This window comes from Corvus kubaryi, unplaced genomic scaffold, assembly GCF_017639235.1.
Source record: "Corvus kubaryi isolate FWS band 111438036 unplaced genomic scaffold, C.kubaryi_AGA036_p1.0 37398, whole genome shotgun sequence".
NCBI lineage: Eukaryota > Metazoa > Chordata > Aves > Passeriformes > Corvidae > Corvus > Corvus kubaryi.
In genome coordinates this window covers 12,319,634-12,347,176 of record NW_024581137.1, presented here as the reverse complement: position 1 = coordinate 12,347,176, position 27,543 = coordinate 12,319,634, and the positions used below count along the sequence as shown (strand labels likewise).

Here is a 27,543-nt window from a genome sequence, read left to right as displayed (position 1 = left end):
TACGTACATGTGAAGTGTTCATTATTCGTACCACAGCAGCACACACAGGTGGTAGCTATGAAGTAGGTCAGTATTTCATAGAAGACCGGCCCTACTTTATCTGGGGCTGAGAACAGGATGACTCAATAACAAGAAAGATTTTGAGGAAGTGACGACTGTTGGTAAAACTCCTCATCATCAGAAGTGAGACTCATCCATTTTATTACGAGCAGATTTAAGACTACACAAGCTTCAACAGGAAAAGGCTTAGAGTAATAGCAGTCCCTACAGAAAATCCCACCCATTATGTATATACCAATGCTGAATTAGAGAGCAACATGGTAGAATCACAATAATTCAAATAATGATGCAAACACAGCAACAGATCTGGTGTTACACATTATTATAAACAGAAGAGGTTTTTAATTGAGACCACAGTACAGAATTGTTCAGAAGCCACAAAATGGGTAGTATTAATGTTACAAAACCAAGTTCTTTGTAAGAGCCACCAGGCCTTTCTTTTCCTATATGGAATAAAAAAAGAAAAAAAAAATCAGCAGATAATATACCATTAAGTTGCTTGGTGGCTTTGTCTGACCAGAGATTTTGCCTTGAGCAAGTTTCCTGTGCAGTTGGGCACGTGATAGGCCTGCAGACAAAAGTGTTATGCTAGATACGGAGACCAGACTTGACTGATTAACACATATTACAATATAGAAGCAACTATTGAGGTGTTTGGAACGTGGCATGAGCAGCAGATTGATCAGCCTCCAAAACAAGCTATAGATGATGTCCAGTTTCTGGTAAAAGTACGGTAGAGACATAGCAGGCAAACCTCAGAAGCCACTGAAAGCTTAAACCAACCAACCAAGAACAACCCATGGATTGAGGTAGTCAAGTTTCAATACTCCATGAAATTACTGAAGCAATAAAAAGGAAGCAAGTGAAAATAACATGTGCCACAGGTTAAAGTCTTAGGAAAAAGGTAGGTATGCCATAGCATGCAGTTCTGCTGCAGTAGGAGGGGACCTGCAGAGCAAAGCAGATGGTGGAGAGAACCCAGCTGCGTACTGCACTTGACTGAAGGGGTGCTTCAGCCTGGGACTCACCCACTTCCCCCAGGCTTAGAACCTATTAGCTGGAGCACATTGGTCACACATCCTCTGCTTTCCATCCACAAAGAAGAAACAAGGTTTGTGACCTCCAGGACTGCCTCACAACACAAACCAAAGCATGTTAAGTGGGGACGTGTGGGAGACAGACTTCAAAAGTGCTCCTGCCCTACAATGATACACTAACACAGGGTGGAGCCTTGTTTATCTAAAAGTATAACTGCATTGCAGAAATTTTCTATTCAAATTTTGTAACACGATATTTTTCATTCTGTGATGGAACTTCTTTTAGGGAGCGTACTACCACCAAAAAAAACCAATTAGCATGATGTTAATATCATGCCATGTGCTTCAACTTTTAGTCAGTCCTGAAGTGATCAGGCAGTTTTACTACACCTAGGGATCACTGGAGATCCCTTTCAACAGAAAATATTCTATCCTAGGCTTCATGACCATGCCTGAGTGCAATAATGTGGAGACAGCAGATTAGTGTCATTATGCCTCTCTCAGAAAAAAAAACTCCACTGAATAATTTGACTTCGGTATGTATGGGAGATGGACTGGTGCATGGACTGGTGTCCTGCAAGGTAGGACAGAGCAAGCTGCTGTAACACTATGCTGAATATAACAGCATGGATGCACATGTCCGAGATTCATCACCCAGAAATGTTAAAGCATTCTTTCTACCAACATGCACAGCGAAGTTTGCTCATCACGCTAACCAGGCTGCTCATGCTAGTTTACCATTTCCATGGCATCTTTGAACTACCACATAAGGAAATAATCTAGGACCAGCAGCAGGAAATATCTGTGATCACCTCCTAGTATGCGAAGTTATTCTACCCTCAACCAGCAGTTCCCCTCCCCATCTTTTTCTGAAGACAGATTGTTCCTTCTGAGTAAGAAGTAGATACCAAGATGCACTGAGTCAAATTTAGCCTTGTAGCCCATGGGTTCATGCAATGGGTTTGCAGATACCCATACAGCCTGTTGTTTCATATCAACTTCTATGGTTCGGGTAGATGCTATCAAAAAAGCTGTATGGTCACACCATTTTCTCCAAACAGACAGACTGTGACCACAACAAGAAGTCTAAATTCACAGCCATGAATTTCTGAAAATGAGACCATGCAAGCTATACTTAGTTCTCTTGCAAGTTTAACAGCAACTTGCTCATCCAGTGGCATAGAAAAGATGCAATGCTGAATTAAACTGCCTGGATGTCTCAGGTAAGGTGGTATTCTGTCATGCAGAGAGACACTATTTGTCTGTCACCCTTCGGGGTGGCTTATGGGTCACAGAGGATAGGTAGGTATTGATACTGGACTGCTCTGAAACCTCTTTCATAACACAGTGATGAAGGAAACTTGGTTAATGACAAAGGAAGACTTTCCTTTTATTATGGTTCCTTCTTGGCAAGGATCTCACTTCAATAAACACATTTTAAAATAATCACCACTGGTCAAGGACAAAGTGAATCTCTCAAGTCAATTTGACATAATTCTGTTTGATTTGAAGTTTATCTACTATTTGATAAATCGTGGCCTGTCATCCTTCAGGGGCGGCGGAAAACCAGGTCCTCAGTCCTTCACCCTCTCACCTTCTGGGCTCTCTGGACTTGAAATTTTGATTTGAGTCCCTTCCCAGATGGTATCAAAAAAGGCAAAAGCTTTTTTTTCTCATTCTTGATAGGCAAAGTCCCAGAAAAGTAATACATTAAACACTAACCTGTAGCTCCAGAAAAAAAACAGGACTAGTAGATATTTGCCAAAGCCTGAATTAGAGACCAGCGACTTGAGATAAGATAGGCAATCAGTTCTGACTCTGCCACTGCAGACTTCTGGTCTACTTGCAAGAGAAGACATGTCATCGTTTCTCTTGACAGTCCCCAGGATTTCAGGGAGAATGCCTAATAGTCACAGGAGAAAGAGGGAAATGAAAACAGGAGTCTTAAGGAAGAATGAGAGACTTTAGGAAAGAAGGTCTTAGCTTTATTTTTAACAGAGAGTCTACGACAGCGCTGAGTAAGGTTATATATGTTTGTGTATGTCATCATCCTTGGCCAGGAAGACTGAAACATAGTGATGTAACATAGATTTTGTTGTTGCATCAATCCCTTACATAAGAGTCACATTGCCAGAAGAGGTCTGAATAAAAAAGAAAGTCAGTTTATTCTTTGCACTGTTCAGTAGTTACTTGAATAACATGCATTTTTAAATTAGAATTTCTCCTTAATCTGCCTATTCCTCATAGACAAATAAATGGGCCATCTTACCACTGGAAACACGTTTTCCTAGACCCTTCATGCAGACAAAAAGTCATGTACTACATTGACTTTACAGCTTCTGTCAAGAAACAAAGGGATCGCAGCTATACATTCCACTTGGTGTTCAAACACTGAAGCAGTCAGACCAAGGTGGTCAGTCCATGGGACTGGTTTTCTAGGCATGCTTCTGAGGCTCACATTAACCTTTCCAACACACTGGTAGCACGGCAGAACCCTGCACAGCAGGAGCCAAATGTGAGCACTGCAGACATGCAGCAGCTGCTTTTGCTGTCAGCTGTGGCAGGCTCTATTTCTTATGACTAGCTAGGGAGTAGGAGAGGAGAGGTGCTAGTCCATAAACAGTTATAAGCTGAGGGAAAACTCCCTTGATATTGTTTCTTTTCTGAAGTGTAAATTCTATACAAGCATGTGTCATTAAAGAAATCTTTTTTCTGCTGCAGTTTCTCAGGAGACTACAAAATACTTTGCACGCACATCTAGTTATATAGAAATGGTACCTTATTCCATCGGGGAGGAAAAAATGTTCTAGTAAGGAAGCACAGATGTTTCACTTGCCCAGTTGTTCTTGACTGGTTGAGAGGGTGGTTGTTCTCAAAAACGTTCAACTACTATCACTGGTACCCAGAGAAATACAGTACTGCTCATCCATAGCCAGACTATTCCCTGGACTGGTACCAAAAATAGCAGATGAAAGTGGTTATGAATCATGGTTTGATGGAGAAGGGAAAAGGCAGAAGGGCTGTTGGAAGGACTACCTCCTGTCATGGTGCACAGTCCCTGTCACACAGAGTGTATGAGTTCTTATCTGGCTGTGTGGGCCCCCCCACTTTCCAGACTAATGCCCTCCCCAGTGCAAGTGTGGGCTGCTTCTATGACCTCTACTTATATGATGGCTCTGGCTGAGCCATTTGACACCAAACCCACTGCACATGTCCCCTGATTTCCTAGTACCTACCTCAGCCAACACTAATCAAATCGGAAATACTTCACAGGAGGGGTCTCCCTTCCTCCTCCAAATGAAACATCTCCTCCTGCTGTACACTCTCTCTTTAATTCTGATGCTATTCAGAATAGAAACTTAGGAAGATGATTATTGCAGTAGGGCCTCTTCCTTCTTTTCAGAGACAAACAAAATGAAAAGTTCAAAAGCCTCTTGCTTTTGGTCACAGCCTTCAGGCCAGTTTGCCAGGAGGCATATGTATGTACATTTGCATTTTATACAGCCTTTCTTCTTCCTTCCCTCAAAGTAGTTGTCTAAAGACCACACAGTATGCAGCATTTGGAAATTTCTTTCTTTTTTTTTTCCCCTCTGGAGCTCATTCTAAAGTACTTCCACAGATATTTTTCTTGCTTTGTGTTGCGTTTCCTCTGTAAGCTTTAAAAGACTTGGCAACACAACTTCCCTGGCTGGTATAAATACAGCTATAGATATTTTTAAATCACAAAAGCAAACCTTCCTACTCCCCCTCCCTCCTCCCCAAAAGCCATATCATGCAAGAATCTCTCTCCTCCTTCTGATGGAAGTAATTTCATTATTTTAAAAGCACTTATGCAACCAACAGAGGCGACACCATGTGTGTGTGCATACACAAGCCTCCTCAGGAGTCAATATGATTGTGCCTTCTCCCTACTTTCTCCTTTCTCTATCCTTTATCAGTATTAATAATATTTTTTTTACATTTTAACCAGGTACAGGTTGATATCCACTGTATAGATCTTAAACATGCGTTTCCAATGTGCGGTGTTAAATCGAAGTAGGTTGATACATTTGGTGGAAAGGACACAGAGAATGCCCTTTTGATGAATTATACAAGTCCAGTTTAATCATGGAAGTTGCTTCCTTTCAACAGAAGATTTTAAAAACTGCCCCCTAACCAGCAGGTTAACTCTAAACATCTCCAGCCCCTGTGTGTGCCTGGGGATCTTCATTTATTGCAGAGCTTTCCCTTATTCTAAAACAAACTAACTGCAGTGTCACTTCTTCCTAGTCTTTGGAAAACATATTTGTCAATTTTTGGTTCAAACTTAGAATCTCTCACATAACTTTGCTTGCTACTGAAGGTATCTATTTTCTTGTCCATGAATTTAATTTTTCTGAAATCTGCTTCTACTGATACATTTCCAACCAAAAAAAGGCATTTACCAATGCTATATATGCCTAGAAAGCCACCATAATAAACAGCTGAAGACAATGTTAACATAAACACAGTGAAACACCCCCAAAACTCTGAACCAGGGCAGCCTACCAGAAGGTCTGGACTGAGACAGTCATTCCAGATATAGTACTCCCATTTCAATACTTGGTCATCTCAGACAATCTATTTTCCCTCTCATCTCCTGAAAAGTTAAGCAGCCCAAGGCAGGAGAAGCTTTGGGAGTTTTTGACCCTTCTCAGTGACTTTTGTCAAGCAACAACCAACCCAATTTTGGAAATTATTTGTACAGCCTTTCTTCTGTTATAAAGAGTTGCACTTTCATGTACAGCTAAACAGGAATAGTGTGACAGGTGGAAAGGGAAAGTGTGGTATTCAGCAATCCCACCTTTGTCTGCTGGGCTATGGGGAGTATGAATTGTGCTGTCCTCTCTCCAAATGTCAGTAACTCCTAATCAAAACTCCTTCAGTCCCTGCAGAGCAGAAAGATCTCTGCCCATGGTGACAAAGATGGCAAATAAGGGGCTGCATAATAGGTCTTAGCATCCAGTGATATTTGAGCTTCTTCATACTTAGAAACTGAAAAGATAGACTGAAGATGCCAGAGATACAAAATTAGGATTATACTGGGGTGTTAGAGAGGAAAAAATGTTTATTTAAGTATACTATTCCTCATGCAATTCCTGTTCTCAGATGTGTTCAGAAGCAATCTCCTGGAAGGGCTCTACCGAAGCCCCTGAAACCAAATCTCTCCCCCCTGGCTTTGTAGCCTGGAGTGTGTGATCCTCACTAAGGGAGCTGAGTGATGTTTCTTCAGGAGCAAGGGCATTGGGGTTGTTGGTAGTTGCAGTAACCTTAAGAGTGAGACAAGAGCCTGTGACACAGTGGTCATTCAGCACACCCTAGCCCACACACTTCCCTGCTCATCTCACTGTGCACTTTAATGTGCATTAAGTGTTAGAAAGTCCTGTTGTACTCTGCTTTGCTGGCATCAGAGTTTCTACTTCAGCCAGATCTTCCCATCACTGGTGTTAATTGTCCATTTGTTTCCCCAAGTATCTGTACTCCCTCTCTCCCTGTAGACTGTTCTCCTACACCCAACATGTGTGTTCTGTATTTCCAGACACATCCTCGGAGCTGCCTTGGAACACATCTGAGTCTCCCAAGTGCCAGAGCACTGGAGGAGGCAGGGACCAGCAAAGGGCAGGTTTCTCCCAACATCAGGCTTATGTGGAAGGATCAGCCTTAGGAGACCAAAACTCAAGTTTGACTATAAGCAGAGCTGGTGCAGAGCTGAATCACAGGTACTAGAGTGTGCTTTTCCCCAAAATGCACACAGCTTCTCTCCTACAAAAAGAGCCATGGTTGCAGAGGACAAAGGAGGCTGTCAGCAGTTTAAAAGTCTTGCCATGCATCTTCTAACTTTTATTATTCAGTATGAATTCAAACAAGAATATTCTATTTTCATGGGAAACTGGATGTTTTTTAATTTTGTAAGACAAACAGAAGAAAGTCTCTACACACCTCTCTCTGTCATCAGCAAAAGAATTAGTCAGCACTTTTTACCCTGTCAAGGAAGAAATAAAAGATACCTCAAAACAGTGATGTCAATGCCACCTTTAAGTATAATTTACTCAATTTCTTTGCTTCAACTTATTTTTACCTAGCTCAATGTTTAGAGGAATGAATTTAGTATGCAGGTTACCTTACAAAGATTACAGAAGACACCTACAGATTGTACACTAACACCTTATTTTTCTTAACTCTTGCACTCCCCAGCAATATTTCTTTTGTTTATATGTTTGGTCAACTGCACAAGTAACACTGAAAAGAACCAAAAAATTAGATGAGAAAATATTTCAGAAATCAGTCGTCAGCATGAGATAAACTCCATTTGGAGAAATAGCAACAGAAGATCTGTGATGGACCTGCCAAGAAACAAACCTGTAGTAGATATCAAATATCACAAACCTTTACCAGGACTCCCACAAAGGCAGCACAAATATGGTGCTACTCCATGGGGCAAGTTCCTTTAAGGAAAATGAGCAATACTGTGCTGTTAGCTAATAGCATAGTACCGCTCATTTTCCAAAGGCATAGTTGGCAAAGGAAGACAAACTGTGGAATAAATGTCAAGAAGAGTAAGAACTGGGGAAGCGATGGCAAACAAACATAAAAAACTGCCTCCAGATGTTCAAGCAGATCCCCTTTTCCTCTGATCAGAGTGGTGGAGCAAAACTGCAGCTGCTCTTGTGTCTGTTCAAGATTTATATTAAAAATGAAAGCATCAGCATTTGCCTGTCCTTCTTCAGGGTGTGCTAGAGTCACCCGGGCTCCAGCAGAATATAATATGCACATGAAGGTTAACATGGTTGAATCAATCTGATCATGGATGAAAATTCAGCTGCTATCGATTCCCCGCTTACACTGATTGCCCTTCCCGGGTCAGAATGGAAACCCATCCCATTGTTCAGTGAATACAGTATTCTGTTCACTACATCAATTACCCTGACCCCAGGAGGTCCAAAAGCCTCCCTGCTCACCCATTTACAGTGACAGCTGTCATGCTAATGAATCCACATTGACATTATAATTAAACCATTACACAAAGTGAGGCCTCACTCTCAGCTGTACAGCCAACACACACAAGGCCACTTTGGAGAGGCTGCCTATTAGAAAAGTAGTATAGCAAGAGGAGGTATCTGTCAAGTTTTAGAAGACGAAAAATGCAGGCAGAAGATGCAAACTTAGGTTAGAAAACAAGGACAGCTCTTGAAGGGACTTTTGTTTTCTTCTTTAAGGGAGGCTTTTGCTAAAGTGGTTTCATGGCAAATTCCTGACAAGTCTCCTTTTGGAGTACATCTTATAGAAAAAGAAGCACTCTAGGACAATAACAAACTTCACAAGCAGAGTCAGAAGCACAAAGATCAAGATCCCCACACCCTCTTCACTCACCTCACCTGAGCTAGAGACCTCACACATCACAACCAGACCAAGGATAAAAAGCAAGCTGAATATACACCAGTTGATGTATACATATGACAATTGTCATATGTAGAGGAAGAGGCAGCTGCTAGGTACCACATACCCATTCTGCTTAACTGAGGCCCTGCTCCATAGGGGCACTGCAAACATAGTCAAGTCATAATCCTCTTGGAGTTTCTTTACATAAGGTGCACCCTTTTCAACTTTGGCCACTGCTGACCAACAGTTTCCAAAGGTTTTTCTGTAGTAATGGATTGGGTGGATAGAGTTTCCTATCATGCAAAGGGCTCTTTGCAGACCAAAATGTAGGTAGAAGGAGAAGGCTTGAAGAGAAAAATATTGCTGTTTAGGAAAAGAAAAAATGCTCTTTTGCCCTATTCTGTGAGTACTGATCTTCCCAAGTAATACTTTACAGTTATATAGAAACCTATTACATAAAGCCTAGTAGTCACTGAAATATCTTGTTCTAAGGAAGTATGAATTACATATGTCCATCTAGATGGAAAGTATAACGTACAGAAGGCAGTGTTATCAGGAGTGCGGAGGTCATCAATTTGATAGTTTGAAGTCACACACTCTGGCCTGGACAAGACAAAAGGGTCCTCTACCCATATTTAGTTTACCAGGAGTCTCTCATTGGAGTCTGAGAGGATTTAAAAACTGTGTTTTGGGTTTTTAAAATTCAATGCATTCAAGTACAGGGATAAGCTCTGGGATGTTATTTCATGTTGCTATTTGGGAGTAAATACTCATATTTGAGTACTGAAAAACATTCAGTGTAATGTTTTATGTCAGGCTTTCAAACTTGGTAAATTTAAGGGCATGGCTGTCATTCAACAGAAGAGATCACCTGAACTTAATTTGAGGCCTTTGTGATCATCCTGAAGTGATTTCAGATCTATCAGAATGAAGAGGAATTAATGAGTTCCTGGGACTATGTAGAGGCCTCTGCATCTGTGTTGCAAATTTTTAGCAGAATTCAGCTTTCATGTAACCCAGCAATTCTAGGTGGCAGATGATTAAGCTATGAAGACTTGACTTCTCTGCCCCTTCAGGTCATTAAAAGTTCCCCAAAATGTACCTTGTTGGTTTCTAGTAACTAAGGAGGTTGTACAGCTTCTGCATGTACCACGTTAAATATGTTCCTCCCAAAACTCATGGCAAAGAGTCGGTTATACACACCATTCCTGTCCTTCCCCACCTCCCCCCCTAAAAAAAAGGCAAGCTGGACTTGTTTTTAATTACTCAGAAAGATAATTAATTCAAATTTTAAAATACAATAAAAATGTAATAACTTTTCCCTAGAAAATTCAGATGTTCTACAATAGATGGAGACATTCCAGTCATTTTCCCTATTGAAAGAGAGTACATGTCACACTTCCAGTTGTTTTTAGAGTTACCTTCTCCAACTGATAAGCCTGCATGTTTCTTTCCTCCTTTCATCCCCTCTCTACAGAAGATTACCCCACATCCTAAAGTGAAAAGTAGAAAGGAACAGACATAAAAGGCAGGTCATGGAGTTAAGCACTCACAAGTTGGGAAGTGCCAAAACCATGGCTACCCTGTGACCCTTAAATCAGCCCATGGGTGGTGAACATACCGTGTGTTCAGTTCTGTTACCTTGCACAGATCCCATTCAGTGCACAAAGACTATGCCCAGCTATGCAGCAGCCATCAGTAGAAGAACAATGGCAAATTCTTATAAATCACAGGAAGACCCAAGGAAGCACACACTGGGAATATCATATGGCATCATGTGGTCTTCCACATAAATGATCAGAAGAGCTAAAGTCTTAAATCCCCCATTATCATATTAAACCAGTCCAAAGCAAACATTTAGTACTGAAAGGGGATATAACCTGGTGAAGTTATGGGCAGTTGGACTTTGATCAACAATTTCAGCAGCAGGTTACACTTCTGGTCCTACTTATAACACTGCATGAACAGAACAAGACCTTAGAAATTTATTTTATTTTTTGCTTTTAAATGAGCATAGCTCCTTTGCCATCCCTAGGGCTGTGCAAGTCTACGGAAGTTGAAGACTGCCTGTAATGTATGTTGTGTTATTCTGGTTTCCTAAACTGTACTTCGAATGATGGATGGGAGGCTGAGGCAGCTGATAACAATGTTAAATGGTGAGAGACCAAATATGCACCAGTAGCTCAGCTAAAATTATGTAGCTGGCATAGAGCTGGGCTTGGGTTGAGAAACAGATGAAGTGTCCTGAGAGTGTGTCAGGCCTGGAGTCCTTGAAATGTGGTTTTCTTCGGCAAAACATCTTTCTCTTGGGGGATGGTGCAGAGGGAAGAGTGTGACTTTTAAAAACCACGAACGTGAAGATTTCTAATCAAGGATACAGTCAATACAGTAACTGTGATATTAAAGAGATCAAGGATACAGGCTGCTGGGATCAGCTTGCTCCTTCTGAAAGGGGAAGGTGCACAGATAGGGAGGGCATCTGCACTGTTTGTGCTACTTTCTTGTGCCCAGGACAGGTCCACCTATATGCCTCATCATTAGTTTAGATCTTCTTAAACGACTTAACATTTTTACAGTGGGATTCTTCTCTTCCATGGTCTGCATACTGCACCTCAAGGAGCACAGTTAGGTCCAGTTATTCTCTTTTGAAGTTAGTCTTGCTCTGGTAAATCTATGGGATCTGTGGTGCCTGTCCTCTGGTGTAACAATTTGCTAAAGTAATCCCAAATCCACAAGTATTGACAGACCGTAACATTAATGTTTTCCCCATCAGAACCTTTCTACATGTGGATAAAATCCAAAACATTTTTGCCGAGACAAGTACTTACAAGTGCTGGAACACTGGCTAAAAAGAGTTTCCCCTCTGCCTTGGTATATTTAGCAAATTCTAATGATAGAAGAGACATCAGTGACTGAGGCAACGTGGAGTTCTGCTGTGAAATAGCTGGTCTCAGCTGAAGCAAGACAACTTGAACTGAAAGGCAAAGTTATATGGAGTGAAGACTTATCAGGCCTCCAGGATAAGATACTTCAGAAAATAAATCTAAGCATGAGTTTGTATGCTTGCTTTTCTATTCTTAATATTTTAAGAACTAAAGTTATTCAAACACAGCATTTACTATTTCCTCATGTTTACAGAATAGCTGAGGCCTCCAGACATTTCTGAACTATGACCAGTCAATGATGTTTGGATTTGGGCATTCAGTCAAGACAGAGGCAGAGAAGGGGGCAAAGAAGTCAGTAAGTCAAAAACCTAATTTTTGCATTTCAGTATTTTTCCTCTATTCATCTGTGTCAGTCTTAACAATGAGGAGAGCTGCTTTTCGGTGGTCTGTCCCTTTTTACTGATGGGTCCTGAAGATCCCCCCAGTGTAATCCCTACTGCCTGAAATTTTACAAGATCCCCACAGCTCTTCAATTACCTTCGTTGGCCTGTCAAGACTCCAGCATCTCAAATTCAGTTAGCTGGTGTTTGGACCTCTGCCAAGGGCCAGCCTTTGCTCCTAATGACAGCCAGCTGAGGGGACACTGAGAGGGGCTGAATTCAATTTGCAAGCCCTCTAATCTGATTAGGGGAGCAGGGTTTTTATTTTCTCCAAAGTTTGCAGTAGCCAGGATGAATGATGGCCAAAGGATGAGCTGTCAACATCAACAAAGACTTGGAGACAAAAGAAAAAAAATGAGGGGGCATAAAAAATTTTTTTAAGAAGAGAAACACGTCTGCTGTGATTGACAGCAGAGCGAGCTGTTGAGTGAATTGTTCAGGTGACAATGTTGTGTTTGCAGAGTGTCACTCTGTGTGGGCTGTTAAAGCAGGAATGGATCCAGCTACCAGGCAGATGTCAAATTCCAAGTAGAGCTTTTCTTTTTTTTTCTAAATAGATCCAGTGTCCGGCCTCTAATAAATATTGCACTGTTCTCCCATTTGGGTCTGAAATATGTAATACTTTCTCTGTTTTCTACTTTATGATACTCTATTACAACTACTCAGCTGCAACAAAAACTTGTTCTATAGGCACACATGCTACATTTTTATTCTTCCACATATGAGCATTTTGTCTTCTTGAACGGACTTGAGAATCACTCTGCTAAAGGCAGGTATCACTTCACATTAAAGCACTTTCCTCAAGCATGCAGGTTTTATTTTATTCACTTCATAATACAATTATGACAGTCCAAAACTGCTTTCTCACTATGATTTTCCTAATGTTTGAACACCTTGCACACTCAGTTAATCTCTATTTTTTGTATCACCAGAACACGAGCCTGGAGGAAGACAGTGGAGCAATGGCAATTCTGCAGGCTCTGCTCCTCTTCTCACAACACCTACTGACTCTGCACACATTTATTTCTACTCACTTAAGTCGGATCCTGAGGATAATTATTTAAAGAAAGAGCGTTCTCTGATGAACAGGTACAGAGCAGGCTTAGACACCAATCCAGTAAAAAAGGCCCATAACAAAACACAAGAGATTTCCATTTAGGCAGTTTTTGTGGTCTAGATCCATCTCATAAACCATGACCAAAGCAAACACATTTGGAGAAAGAGATGCTAAGGGAGAACCCTGATTCCAGATCTGACCCTGAAGTATCACAGTAACCTTGACTTGGATAGTGGAGTGACACCAATAGGTTTCACAGCCCTACAAAGGTCATGATGACTTTAGCTATCCATGGGAACCCCTGAGAAGGATACATTTTTCAGAGAGAGGGCTTGTGAGACTTCCAAGTGGAAAGATAAGATTCTGCCAGCCCCTCATAGCACCCCCAAGGCAACATAATGCTTAGCAAAAAACCTGGCTCAAGTGACCCATAACACCACGTTTTCTCATCACTCTGTAATATCCACCACAAAAATTCACTCTCATCCTATGAGCACATCAACTGGCAGAGCAGCATGAAGTGGCAATTTTGAGTATCAGACTTGAGAAGAGAATCTGAAGTACCAGCAAGGTAGGAATCAAGTCACCACCACCACAGCTTCACCTGAGATTAGGAAGACAGGCATGGTCTCAGAGATGACCAGGCAGGAGCTGGTCATGTCCCAAGAGCTGTGCACCAGTCACAGGAGGAAGGGAACCCAACATTGCTCAGGCAAGCAGCACTATAGTCTTGTGAAGGGGCACAAAGCTGTTGCATCATTTGCCTTAGTGTCTGAAGGTCTGAAACAGGGATTGGTTTTGAGACGTTTTAAAGGTGCTTCAAAAAGAGAAACAAGCAGAAGAACCAAGGAGTGAATATGATAGAGAAGGGGCTGTTGTTGAAACCACAAAGAAGCAGAGAGGATTAAAACAAAAATGGTAGTAATTCTCCTCCTATTCTCCCACAAGCTATATCAGGAGTTGTGCACAGACTGCCCTTCTAGCAGGAATCTCTCTTTGTTAGCAATCTTGACTCACTTGCCATGCTGAAATATTTCAGTGCACTCACCTCAGGTAAGACTTCCCTTAACTTCATAATTTGGTGATGGAGAGCTGATGAAGAGGTGTCTTTCAGCCATGTGCAGAGCTCTGCAATCTCCTGTGCTCGAGAGTGGAGACCTAGCATTTGGGAAGTAGCTTGTCATCTCATCAAGAATGTGCTTTCTGCCTGTGCCCGTATTCAAAGCCTCTGCAAAAATAAATTAATGCTCACAAATGTTCAGCTGGAACATATTAGCTTGTCTGCAAAGATCCTTGATGGTCCCTTGCTCCAACCTCCCTCAGTTCTTGTGTTCAACTGGATTAGGCTGTCTCCACAGAGCATCCCAGGGCTAAAGGGCCAAGTGAAATGCTTGTTGCAATTATTCTTTTCTCTTGTCTATCTGAGGTCTCCGTGGAGCCAGACAGGAGAGCTGACAGCAGCTGCCTGTGTTGTGCCCTCTGCTTTCCTTGATAATGCTCTGGCAGAGAAGAATGAGAGCAGCCTGACAAAGCTGCAAAGGGGTGAATAAGCAGAGAAGAGGAAGGAGACATGAAAATGAAGCTCAGATGAATGAGGAAAGCAAGTAGGAAAGGAGATACAGAAGCAGATATGGACACACAGGCAGGAAGAGTGGCAGCTGGGAAGAGCAATTTTGGAACAGGAGGCAAAAAGAGAAGACACACTGGCCTTCTGGAGCCTGGAGTCAGCACAGAGGATGCCCTTTGCAGTCTAATAGCAATAACAGAGCTCTGACCTCTTACAAGTTACATCTTGAGCTTAGCTAGTGCAAGAACCACGATCCTATTTTACTATTTTTGATATGTTGCAAATGTTACATGGGTAAGAAATTACAACCCAAATATCACGGTAGTGGAAAGGAAAGGCTGTAAAACCAAACACCCCAGTGTCAGAAAGTGGCAGAATTAGTCACTGATGTCTTTTAACCTAAGCTTGTACAACAAAACTGTCACCTGTGTTTGTTATTTGCTTTTTATTTTTATTGAGAATAAACGGACCAGTATGGATGCCTTGCCTTTTCATTGGCATGCATCCATTCAAAAGCATTAAATTATAGAACATATCATCCTATCAGTAACACTACAAGCGAGAAGCCAAGTGTGCATTCCATATTCTAGATCTCTCTTTATAGTCTAATAAGACTCCGAAAAGCCAAGCCAGACAACAAATGGAGATGGAAAAGGCAAAAGCACTGAACATCCTAAAAAGCCTATGGATGACAAAACTTCAAATGATGGCGCATGTGTTTACATCTTATTTGTGGTCATTAATGCAGTTACACCATGGGAACATTTGGCCCATTATTCATGATATCCAGAAGATGAAGAAGAGTAACACACTTAATTGAAACCCTTGTCAAAATGAAAAATTAATTATCCCTCAAAGATTCTCTGTCAAACTGTCTCTTTCTATTTGCTGCGCAAGGGTAATATCAGCAAAATCAGCTCTGCAAGTCCATGCTACCAAGAAGCACGCATTATATTATGTACAAGTAATGAAGGCAGGAGCCAAGTCAAGAATTCTGCTATGAAGAACACTTTCCTCAGACAATGCCTACTCCAAAAACAAACCTGCTTTTAGCAGGGTTTTGGATAAACATCAGGCGTTGCAGCTCAAGCATGGCTGTCTCAACTCAAGAGAAGAGTTTCTGAGAAGAAGAAAGGATCATCACCCAACTACAGAATGGTCCAACAGTCTGGACACTCTACCAGATAAGGAAAACTGGGGCTCTGCTTTGAGTAAAAGCAACAAAATTCTGTGATGAAAGAAAGGACCAGGAGGTCATTGCCTGTTTTGGATTCCTGCTGCCTCTGCAAACAGTCCAGAGATCCTCCAGGGGAACAGAAACTAAGGACAGGGACTTCCACATTTGAAAAACTACTGAGGAATGGTAATCATTTTATGTCCATCCCTCTTCTTAACCAGGAAAGCAACAGCAGCCCAGGCAGGACTCACACACCTCCAACTCTGTGACTCCTTTTCCAAAAGGATGGACAAGGAAAACTAAACAGAGCACTTTGATAGAAGGCACAGATAACAGGACAGTGGCCATCTGCCCAGACCCAATCAGAAACATTCATTCCGTTTCTAAGTCTCCGTCAAGCAAAGGCCTACAGTTTCCATTTACCCAGATACTTGCTTTCTCCCCTGCCAAGCACTAACCCTGAGACAGAAAGAGCAAAGTCCCAAGTGCGTGTTAAAGGCCCCAGTCTACCAAACCTAGAGCAGAGAAAGACCCCTGGCTTTTTTCACTTTGCGCCACATTATCACAGAAAGGTGGATTAGAAGTTATCTCAGCTCTGCTTTCTCTCAGAGCTCCTTGGCAACACAGCCACCAAGATATAAATATGCACACACAAAAATTTGCAGCAGGAGTATGTGCACACACACAAGCCAATAGGCAAAAGCATTTCAAGGCATGGGGCTGATATGGCCAGGAAGGCAAAAGACTTCATGAATTTCTGGAAACAAGGGAATATATTATCCTCTTCTTGAAATTTAGCTTTTTTTTAGGGTAAAAAAAAAAACAACCCCACCTCAGAAAATAAATAACTTCACACTTGTCCTACCTACCACCAGCAAGCTTCACACAGATTGCAAGGGATCAGCAGAAGTTTCAGGCCTCCATTGTACAAAATATAACTTAAGAAGACTTAATTTGACTGAAGTAAGGTTGAAAAAGGCCCAACTTAAACTGAGTATTCATAAGCACACTAATTAGAGGGCTGTAGGCAAGACAGCTTCCCATTGCTGAGTGCAGCCGGAATGTAGCATTTCATGGACAACTTATTTACTTTTCTAGACTTAGGTGGCCATTAGCATTTGCACCAAGAATAGTAACACAGTGGTGTTACAATTTCTGTTCAGCTGTGATAACAGCACAGAAGGACAACATACACCAGGTGTGTACACAATAAACCACAGTGTCCCATGCAAGCAGGAGCCCAGCAAACCTACTGCTGTCACTCATGCTGCTCCTATCCAAAAGGGTCAAATGGACCCACCACACCAACTTCCTGTGCATAGCAAGTGCCAGATACCTCACTATCCAGCTCTACAGAGTACCAAAAGCTGTTCTCAGCAAAGGCTAAGACAAAGGCTGCTCACCACAAGCTTCTCATAGCCTTGTTTTCTTCCAGGCCAGCACTTGTGCAGGGAGGGCCTTCCCCATCTCTTTGGATGGGAGATTTCCTACAGGCGATGGGTATTGATGCAGACATGTGGAGCAGAAACTCCTTCTCCTGGGTCAGGTGGGACACGGGTTTGGCAGGGCATTTTGGTAAATTCTAGCTCACAGCTGTCCTCAGACACAGAGGAATCTCTATTTACTTCCTAATAGAGCAGCACCAGGTTGGGAGCAGAAGCAATCATGTCAAGAAAGCAGTGATGGGAACGTTTTTGGGCTTGCGCAAGCTCTTCCCTTGCAGCAGATAACAAGAAATTTTTTATTGTTACAGCTGCTTCTGTATCACTTTCTTTCTTTCCGTGTATGCAAAATACATACTGAATGTTGTGCAATAAGATGAAGAAACATTTATTCTGAGATGTCTGTATAAGTTGTTCTTATGCCCAGAGCACAGCCAGTTGTGATCCAGATTCTGGAAACCTTTCTGTGACTCAGCTTCATCATTGTGAGCAGTGTTTCTCAAGTCCGCATGGCTCCTGTAGTCTGCAAGGAAAGATCAAATATAAGAGTTTGCAGTGGAACATGGGAGTACTGCAAGTGGAAGACGTTCTTCAGGAAACCTAGGTTCCAGGAGGGCAGAGATAGGGAAAATATCACTGATTCTGGTCTACTGACAGAGTTTTTAGAGAAGAAAATTTCAAATAGAACCAAATTTATTGTGAAACACAGGACCTCTTGGCCAATCTCTCGAAAAAATGTACAAATCCCCAAATTTCTCTACTTTATGATTTCTTTTCTCTGTACAACTTTAGAAACCTCCATTAATTCCAAACTTTGAATGTAGTATTTGAATCCAGGCATTAATATTGATTTTTAATTTGATATGAAAGAGGACAATTTTTTGGGAAAAAAATCATTTCCCTGCCTGTGCAGCCATGCCAAAGGTATATGTATCTACTCCTGGATGTTTTTTAGGCAGCCTTTTAGACCATCATCCATCTCCTGAACTGCCATTCCCAAATGCTATTACTTCCCTCTAACAAGTCTCTTTTCGGTCCTCTTGGTCCCTGGGGTCTCAGTCAACATCTGGCTGGGTGAGAAGCCCAGCAGTCCCTTCTGGTTTGTTTTCTGGCAGCTGATATCCCAAGGAGTTAATACTTCATCATGAAAGAAGATCAGACTCTTCCCCTAAAGTGATTCTCATTAGTGAACTGCTGTATCACGGTCCTTTTATGTTTAATCTCCTAAATTAGTTCAAATAATGACTCTACTGCCAAGAAAGTTTACAAAAGAGTATCATTTTAAATAAATACACACAAAGTAGTGACTAAGTGCACTTCAAACCTGCATTTGCTCACCCCAACAGGCTACAGTCAAAGGGCTATACAGGGATGTCACAACACCACTGCCACTAATTCTGTCCTACACAAGGGAAAGGAGGGCTCCAAGCTTTGGGAAATCCCTGACTGTTATTTGGGGCAATAGTTCCACATATCTCCTGGTATTAATATCCAGGCATTAGTAAAGAGCTGTTAAATAGTTCATTTCTAGGAAAGCTATAGGTTAGATATCTAAATCTCATCTTCCTTTAAACTCTTATGAAAAGTAGAATACATTTACATGATCATCTACAAAGGCAGAATGATTTGTATAAACTAGGTACTACTGCTTTTTCTTAAAATAGCAGTTACTGACAAAGTGGCACTTTTTTTGTCTGTGTTTTGTACATAAATCTTGGAGTTAAGCCATTTTCAATAGCATGCTTTCCTTACAAATCAGGCATTAAGCAACAATGAATTCTTTCAGGAAATACTCTTTGTTCAGTTAAACAAGTCATCTTCCAAAAGCTCTGAAATTACTTGGTATTTTGAAAGGTGTTCATTCCATGGTATTAATTAAAGATACTCTTGCCTTTCTGCAGGTCTTTGTTTTGATTTTTTTTGTAAATCTAGAAAAGCAGATAATTACATAAAATTTTCACATAACGTTTCAACAAAGAAACTAACATTTCCAGTTTTAATGTCTTCTTTGAACAGTTAAAATGTTTTCTCTTCAGGGAATCAGAATTAATACCCTGAGACTTCTTTCAAGGAAAAAAAAAATTAACAAATAAAATGAAATAGGGAAAAAATTGTTTTCATATGTTTTTACTCTTGTCTCCAAGACTAATGCCGGAAAACCACAAGAAGGTAAGGGAAAGAAGAACTTACCACAGTCTAAATTATCTTCATTTTCCTGTGGGACCAAAGAGAAAACAACCAAATGTTCTATATGGGGATTTTTCTAATGAAAACTCCTGTAAGCTCTACTATGTCTAGTTCAGGGTAGGGTCTCTGTATCTCATTATTACCATTTTGAATATTGAAAGTCTCCAGAAGTGATCAAGGTTAATTTTCTATGTGTGGCAAGACCTCCCCAATTACTGAAGAAAATATGATTGTTTTTACATTCTGTAGAATTGGACTCACTTATAAGTTTGACCTGTTTCTTTTTCAAACAGGAGACACTTTTTTCCTAAGGAATTTTTAGAAATATATTTTAATTACCATGGTGCAACATAGAGCATTGAGGCCTGGATCGTACAAAACACTCCATGGGAGAGGATGTAGAGTCCCTCAATATCTTGGTGGAACATCTTTGCCCTTCGGAATAGCCCTGCCAAGGTGTCCATGCACAAGAGCAAGAAGCAGGACACAGCTCTTATATCCTGTGTTTAAAGTCTAGAAAGAGGAGCATGGATTCAGAAGAAACCCAAAACTTATCTCAGTAATACCATGGATTTTAAGGGTAGCTGTTACCCTGTGGATTTACTTGATTTTTATTGAAATTCTAATGCTGAAAACATTAGGAATCCTATTTGTTGTCTCCTAAGCACTCCTTCCAGACTCAAAGGAAAGGTCAAGGTTATTATTTCTTATAATCCATAATGAGAAATTTTCAGATATTGGCAATGATGCTTTGATCATTTTTTGTGACACCTTAAGCCCAACAACTGTGTGTTGTTTTCCAGGCAAGGATAGTGAATAAACCCCTTAGTCTGAGTACCTGCCACCTGGGTCAGGAAATGCACTTCCTCCTAAACAGAAACGTACACATATATGTACATAAATAAGAGAGAGGGGGCGAGACAATTTCTCAGCTACTCTCAGAAGAAAGCTCTTTCGTGATGAAAATTTTACTTAAGAAAAGCTCCTAAATCAATTGCTCCCAGGCGAGAAGGGGAGGAGGGAGGACAAAGAGGGCTGCATTTCCCCCGATCAGCAGTTTTCCATTGCCCTCCCCTGCTTCCTTCCCTCTCCATCAGCAGGTTGCAGACAGCGTCTGGAGTCTGAAAAAAAGCTGACCCCACGGCAGGACACCTCCAGGTGCTTGAATGGGCAGTGAAGGCCTTGGCTGATGATGCCAAAATGTAGTCCTGGTCCCTTTCCACCACATTGCTTTCCAGCAGAGTGAGAGCAGGGCTCCCATATCAGTATAGCATACCAGAGACTTAGAGGGGCTTACCAGGCTGCTCTGTTTAGGGGATAAAAGATGGGAGCTTGGCAGGAATAAACATGTCACTCGGGAAGCCTGCTCCACGGGGCCTGATTTCCCTCTCGCGTCAGCTCCCTGCTGGCGCAGCTCCCCAGATGCTACAGCACTAATCCTGATTTATGCTGAATTTCGGCAGGCGCAGGACCAGCCCCTGTGTAGCCCCCAGGCACACTGCTCCCCCTTGTCTGGGTGCTCACTGGCACTCTGGGGGAGGGAAAACGTGTCATCCTTGTGCTGGCAGAAACAAAATGTGTAACTTAAGCAATTTTCTACCCTCTCGGGTGGGGGCACATTGCTTTGCACATGTTGGGGAAGCACTGTTTAACGCTGCTGGGACTCAACACATATGGCAGGGAGCCTGGCGATCTCAGTGCTCACTGGGATGGGGAACCAGGGGGTAAACTCTACACCTCTGCTGCTTCCCCTGAGGTTAGGTTAGAAAAATCAGCTGTGATTTCAAAGTTAGAAATATCTACAGGGCACACTCTTCAGTGAGCGGACACCTGACACTTTCTGTCAGTGGGGCGGCTCATGGCGACTGCACCATCCCTGAGAGATACACGTCGTCTTGTGAGTGAGTGGAGGACTGCTTACAGGCCTTCCTGATGGGAGTACTGGGAGAAGTAGGTCATTTATTTATGGTGGCTCTGAGATATCAGAATGTCGAGCTGGCCCTTAGCGGTAAGTTTTTTTTCAAATCACTAGTTTTCCATTTTAAAAGGGAAGGCTGGCACCACTGTTTCCATGTTGTTTCTCACACATCTCTTGGCTTTTTGGTCTTTCTCAAAAGGTAAAAGTGGGGGGAAAAAATCCTCAAGGCTTTACAAAGGGTCTTAGTGGGCTTTCCAAAGATAGCTGCTCAGCAAGGCTATGTGCAACAGGCTGGGATAGCTGAGCACATATGAACATTTCATCCCACCATCTCCATCACACAATGCACAGATCAGGATCTCCCCCAAACCTCAATGGGAAGTCCATCAAAGACAAATCTCTCTTGGAGTTTGTTTTGGAGGTAAGTTATCACTTTTCCCCTTTCCCTCCCCTTCCCTCTGCTCAGTCATGGCAGAAAGATTCCACTTGAGCCCACACTGCCCAAGAAACTGCAGGGTCCCTCGCAGATGTTTGGTAACACATCAGCAGCATGGCCCAACACAATGTAATGAAATTCCCCCCAATCTCCCCCAGACATTACCTAATTGATAAAGTGGCCGCCCTGCGCCACATCAGCTCCCTCCCCAGCTCGTGCGACACAGCCGGGCTCTGTTCCCTTTCGCCATGACCTCATGCCGGCACTCGCCGCCCATGCATCATGCTGCCGGCAAGCTTCCTCTTCCACACCAGATAAACACGACTGAGACAAACTCCCTCAGCAATACAAGAAAAAAAAAAATTAAAATAACTCCTAACCTTTCTGAAGCTCCTGCCCTGGACTCTTGTTCCTGGTGAGAGCTGCTGGCCAGGAGATTCCATGTAGAGCTGCTAGCCTACTGCTGTTTGCTGGCAAAATCCAGAGAGGGAAAAGACTAAGAAATGCAAAGGTTTCTGTTATAACTTCCAGACACGAATACCAAATACTTATACAAGTGTGCATGTATAGGTGGAGTTTCCATGGGGTCAGGCTCACTGGCAAAAATCTGGCATAACTTGGTTGATGGGGCTGTGGCTAAGTTTGCACTGAGTTTTATTTACTGGGTAGTGCACCTAAAGCAGAACTGGAAAACCAAGTTGTGCATAGGGGAAAATCTATGCAAGCAGGTTTAGCAGCAAAAAAAGCCATTTTCTTTAATTTTTTTGTTATTAACTTCTAATTTGAGATTGCTTCCCAACAGCGTCCCCTCAATATATAGTCTACAATATCTTTTTGTAGTGTCATCTCCCCTGTGACCTGAAAGCTGAATTCAGTTATCCTTCACTGACTAGTCTATAGATCTGTCATGGAAAAGACAGATGTTAATTCCCTATCATCCTTATCATCCTTACCCATGGTGGGTCTTAGTAAAGTTTTCACACAAATGGAGTTACTGAAACTTGCAATCATACATTAACCAAAATTATCCATAAAACCCTGTGGAATTTAGCTAATAAGATCAGAAAAAAATGGATCCAAATAGCTGAAAAATTTTCTGAATTACATATTTTACAAAAATAATTTTAAGGGTTTTTTTTAAAAAATTGTTTCAATTTAAAACAAAATTTTGTTTCCAAGTCACTCTTTCAATTATAAAATAATGCCCCCCAAAATCATGCAAAGATCACCTGAAGAACCTGTGTTTGTGCATGTGTGCACATACCCACACACACATAAAAGCAGAGAAAGAGAAAATTAGAACCCACAAAGAACATTATCTCCATTTAATTTAAGTTAAAGCTAATCCTGAAAATTTTTTCATTCTGTTTTCTCAGTTCACATATCAAACAAAAGATACAGAGATCAACTACTATCCTGATGCTTGTGTACAATATCCTTTATTCCTGCCATGATGAAAACTCACAATGAGCATTCAGGCTCTGAAGACTAAATCAGTATTTCTGAAAGACAGGAAATTGTAAATTTTTGAGCCTAAAAGCAAAAAAAAAAAAAAAAGAATCCTAACAGGTTTTCTTCTATTAATGCCTATCATGCAATTAATGTCCATGCATTTACTACAGGCACTAACTGTCACACACGTAATACAGGACACTGTGGGGTTTTGTGGGATGTTTAAAGAAGTGGTTGTTCAGTTGCCATAACATTCCTCATCCCACCATTTCTCTGGCTGCAGGGAACAAAGGGCTGTGAAGTCCCCTAATATGAAAACACCATCAGGAAGAGCAGCACATCTGCTTGCATCCTAAATCTCTTGGCATTGTTCTCTCCCACTGCAAGAACTCAGAACAGATCAGATAGATACAAACAAGATCTTATTTTCCTTCTCTCTCTCACTCATGGAGAACATGTCCATAACTCCACCAAGAATAAACAACCCCACAGCTAATCTTCCCACTCCTTGGGACGGTTTGTTGAAATTAGTGAAAGGATGTAGACGTTGCGCAGACTGCTCGATAAGAGTTATAAGCACTGTTTTGTTATTACTAAAGAGAGGCAGCATAACTTTGCTGTCTCCAATGACTTTAAAACACAACATTCTTCCTCACGTCTATCTCCCTACCTACTCTATCTATGTTAAATATAAGCATAAGTAAGCATGGGGATGTGCATATGGAAGGAAAATAAATGGCTTCCAAGGGGAGGGTGTTTTGCTTATTGTATACATTTTTTGAGGATGTGGCAATATAAACCACAAACTCAAAAATGGGAATAACTCAGAAAGCACCACCAGAACTGAAAAACCCTCAAGCAAACAGCAGATCTTGTGGTTATGGTTATTTTCCTTGAAATACCAGTATGGATACCAGTAAGGAAATACACGTATCCATTAGCAACATGCATCTAGGATCAGATGTAACAAATGGTACAGATAATTTTACCTCGATTCTTCCCAGGTACCACTGATGCTAAAATCGGCCTACTGATTTGGTAAATCAGCCTAAACTTATTTGGTAGTTTAACTCAAATATTAGCTAAAAGGTAACACCAGCAGCAGAGTACCAGCAGTGCTGATTTAGGACTGAGAAATCAATGTCTGTTGGGGCAAGTGCTCCATTGCACCCCACTGCTGAGGGCGCTATCGGTGCCAATGGTGGGTGCTGGGTGTGCGAGCACTGGCATGATCCATTTTCTGCAGCTGCCTGGGGAGTGAGATACGTGACATGTATTTAGGCTGCAGCTGCGCTGAGGCAGACCAAGAGACTGTCTCTACATTTCGTATCAACCCAAGCGCCGCAGGATCCCTGACTGAGGCTCCTTGGATCTGCAGCAACAGATAACGGGCTGTCGTCATCCCTGTCGGCTAGAATAGATGTAAGTGGAAAAATCCTTCGGATAATGTTGATCTGGCACTTGCTGAATGTGCAGGGAAGGTAGAAAGATGGAGAGCAGTGACTAACAACAGGGGGAGATAAAAGTAGGATTTTCCACATCTGATTTCACAGACTCCTGATGACCTTTTTCTTTGCCATTGGCCTCTGCTTTTGCTACATTTATTTATACTCTGAAGAGGCAACTTCTCTGATACCATTTGTTCTTCAACCAAACAGCATCTAAAAAGGGACTTCATGCTGTTGTTAAAATTACTGTTTAATTAAGCACCAATTCATTAAAATAGCTTTATTAACTGTGTTATGTTTTTGGAAATAACTTTGGGCACAGGTGATTCCAATTTAGTTTTAGGCTAATTCAACACCAAATCTAACTCCTATACCGTTGAATTTACAAATATCAATCTGTAACATAAAAGTGAAAATGACATAATGATGTTTGGGAGAAATGTATCTGAATGGCAAAATATTTGGAGTGAAAATCAAGCAGTAACTTATCTGCCTTCAAAATCCAAAATGTATAATTAATGGAGTGTGTGCAAATTTGTAGTGGCTGTTATTCTTTCAGACATATAAAATTACTGAAAAATACATATCATTCTGTCCAGCAGAGCAGTTGCAAAAATATTGCAGTGCAGTCTTTATAACCACACACTTCTGTGTGGTTTTTGCTGGTATGGAAGTGTGGGAGCTGGACAGGAGACACTGCGTACTTCAGTGCACACCTTGATGCAACACAAACCACTAACATGATATTTCTCACTGTGTCACAGAACAAGTTATTATTTTATTGTTATTATTTGCTTGCTTTTTGAAAGGTATGCAGGAAAATAATGTAGTCTAAATTGTATGGGGTTTGACTTTATATATTTAAAAAATTATGGCTAGCTAATGAATATTAATTCTGAACATTCTGAAAAGCAATGCAGGTTACCTAGCAATGAAGTGCATGAATCCTGCCACAGTTGCTGGGATTTCACTTAATGGGCTGCTTGCCTTTTTTTCTTTATTTCTTTGATATATCATAAACTATTTCTTTCACACATGCAGGACAGTTTGGGCCAAGTCCTGTGCACTGCTTTGAGAGTGTGACTAGCCTTCTGCATGTACTGGTAACATAGAAATACGTGCAGGTATATGAACGTTCATATGCACATACATCTATATCATATGCACATGTATCTGTATTTGTCTACACACCCACTGTGTGCATATACACACAGACTCCCATGCACCATCTATTTTAATCTGCACTATTAGAAAACTTTAGGAAACCAAGAAAGAATGTGATGTGCTATTTTCTTCTGTGCAAATAAAAGCTACAAAGACTGGCTTATTAAATTTTGCTGTAGTGCTCATTATTTGTGTTTTCATCTCTCAGAACTCTACAAATGGTGATATACCTTCAGCATAACATGCTTGCTAACCCTGTCACTTTTGTATGTCATGCAGTCATGTGTTTGTAATCAGAGGTCCATGGACCTGGCAAGAAAATCACTCTCTTCCAGCTGTTCTGTCCTTTTACCAGCATCACATTTGGAGACCAAACTGTAAATAAAAAGGAGCTGATGAAGCTTCCACAGCTAGCAAATTTCCAACTTCAAAAGCTTTTCTGCTTCTGAAGTTAATGGTTGATTTCCCTCTGGGTTCACTTTTCATGTTTTTACTATATGCCATTCTAGACCATTAATAACTATCGGTGTTTGTGGCTATTGTACAAGGACCCAAAAACATATGAACATTCTTCATGATTCAGAGTTGCAAACCACAAGTGTGTTCATAGAAAAGGGCTAAATAAGTGTTTCACAGCAAAGCAAACACACTCTCAGGTTTAGAAGGTGCAATGAACCTTCAAGAATTGCAGGAGATTTCTGCATGTTTCTGAACTTTTGAGATTAATATATCCAGAATCTGTGATAATTGAGCTATTTCAAAATCAGAACCACTCAGGTCTGCCCCTGCAGCTGAAGCAGGGTCACCTAGAGCAAGTTGTCCAGGATTGTATCCGGCTGTATTTTGACTATCTTCAAGGATGGAGACTCTACCACCTCCCTGGTCAATTCATGCCAGTCCTTGGTCACCTTCACTGACCTGATGACCAAAATGTTTCCTGATGTTCAGACAGAGCCTCCTGTGTTTCAGTGGATGCCCATCGCCTCTGGTCCTGTCACTGGGTACCACTGGAAAGTGGTCTCTGTCTTTTTCATTCTTTCCTGCCATGTATATATGAGTCAACCCTTAAGCTGACTCACCACTGAGGAAAATGTAGAGAGGGGTACCACATGGAGAGTTGACCTTCTCTTCACTGAACACAGTGGACAAGATCCTGCTTATGGATACCAGAAGTTTATCAAAAGTAAATCCATTCTGGAAACCAGACTCTCATCATAGTTTCATCTTCAGTGTGAGCAGCAAAAGAAAAAACTCAAATAAAAATCTCACTCTGCAATATTCTTGAAGTGGACATAGCCTATAAAACTAAGATCACTTGAGAACCAAGTGGCACTGCAGGCACAAAATTGGAGGAACTCAGTCCCTGCCCTGAAGTCTTACTATCCAATCATCAAGCAAGTTCAGCATTTGAGCTGACATCCCATAAATGTTTCCTTCTTTTTCTGTGATAAACAAATAACTTTCTTCTCCTTTTGTTTCTGTTCTCTCTGAGCCTAACGGCAGGCCCAAGTGTATCACCCACCCAAGTGAATATATTCACATCCTGGTGATTCAACCCAGATCTGAGCATGAAGCCTGTCTCAGCAGTTCTTCTAGAACACCTATTGAAACTGTTTACCAAGATAAGTCTCTTGATTGTGTTTTTTTCTTCCCCACACCCATCTATGTTTACACAAAGAATTTCAGCAGTTAATACAGAAGACCTCCATATTTACAACTCTAAACCTAATTGGGAAAATGGCATAACAAATACTTTCCAATATGCTGTTTTCTTACTTATTTGCAATTCTGCCCACAGAAACCTTCCCACAAAGATGTAGCGTCATCCCTTTGCTTATATTATGCATGCATACATGCTAGTAAAAATAATTTAGA

At 41.4% G+C, this 27,543-nt stretch overlaps 1 long non-coding RNA gene across 3 annotated transcripts in view; it reads right to left on the bottom strand.

The window, feature by feature from the left end:
• Positions 1-219: 219 nt before the first annotated feature.
• The window catches only part of LOC121671825, a 67,548-nt gene continuing 40,224 nt past the window's right edge, over positions 220-27,543 (bottom strand). For all 3 annotated transcript variants that reach the window (XR_006018632.1, XR_006018631.1, XR_006018634.1), the window contains 2 exons: positions 21,985-22,074; positions 220-17,586 (listed from right to left, as the gene is read on the bottom strand). This is a non-coding gene — a long non-coding RNA (uncharacterized LOC121671825). The remainder of the gene's footprint in view (positions 17,587-21,984; positions 22,075-27,543) is intronic.